At 42.5% G+C, this 1095-nt stretch overlaps 1 pseudogene; it reads left to right on the top strand.

The window, feature by feature from the left end:
- The first annotated feature begins 261 nt into the window (after positions 1 to 261).
- On the top strand, positions 262 to 556 carry LOC108588415 (small nuclear ribonucleoprotein E pseudogene; annotated as a pseudogene).
- The last annotated feature ends 539 nt before the right edge of the window (positions 557 to 1095 follow it).

The raw sequence follows: 1095 nt of genomic DNA on the forward strand, positions 1-1095 counted from the left end.
CAGGAGGCAAAGGTTGCAGTAAGCCGAGATTGCACCACTGCATTCCAGCCTGGGCAGCAGAGCAAGACTCTGTCTCGAAAAGGAAAAAAAAAAAAAGCCATTTTGCCATATAGGCAAGGCAATCTCTAAAATAAATATCCCAAACCATTACACTGCCAATGTAAATTAAATGATCAACTCTAATAATAGTCCTCAGTAACTATAGCTACTGATGACCTAGGTTTTTAGTGTTAAAAGCTTGAAGTCCGTGTGCAGGTGTGCTCTTTGTGAAATTCCACAAAGGCATTCTGTGGCCAGGCCAGAAAGTGCAGAAGATTATGGTGCAGCCCATCAACCTCATCTTCAGGTACTTACAAAATGGATCCCAGATTGAGGTGTGGCTCTATGAGCGAGTGAATATATGAATAGAAGGCTGTATCGTTAGTTTTGATGAGTATATGAACCTTGTATTAGATGACGCAGAGGAGAGTCACTCTAAAACAAAGTCAAGAAAACAATGGGTCGGATTATGCTGAAAGGAGATGATAGTACTTGGCTACAGCGTGTCTCCAACTAGAAATGATCCATGAAGTGAGAATTTATTGAGAAGGATACAGTTGGTTTTCTGATGTCCTTTGTCCAATATGAACATTTGTTCATATTGTTCTGATTATTCTTATGTTATTACAAGATGGCAATAAATGCTATGGGATTGTTTGTATTTTTGTTTTATTTTTTTAAAAGCTTGAAGTCTAAAGTCAGATTGCCTGGACTCATATTCCAGCTGTGCCACCTGTGTGAGCTGGGTGAGTCTTTGTTTCCTTGTCTGAAAATGAGGATAACAGCAGTGCCTACCCTTGCATTGATGAAGGAGTCCATTCAACCGATATTCAGTGATAGCTACTTTGTGTCAGGCAATGTACTAGGCTCTTGGGATATATCAGTGAGCAGAAACGGCCACATTTCCACTTAGGAAGAGCTTAAACTCTGTGAGGGAAATGGAGCAGGCCGCAGACACCACTGGTGCCTGTCCCAGCCACTTGGGCCACCGCTGAGTTCAGCCACAGCTGTGGGGGAAAGTTCTGGAACCAGTTTGGCTCTCAGGCAAGCACAACC

Source organism: Callithrix jacchus, chromosome 2 (genome assembly GCF_049354715.1).
Source record: "Callithrix jacchus isolate 240 chromosome 2, calJac240_pri, whole genome shotgun sequence".
Taxonomy (NCBI): Eukaryota; Metazoa; Chordata; class Mammalia; order Primates; family Cebidae; genus Callithrix; species Callithrix jacchus.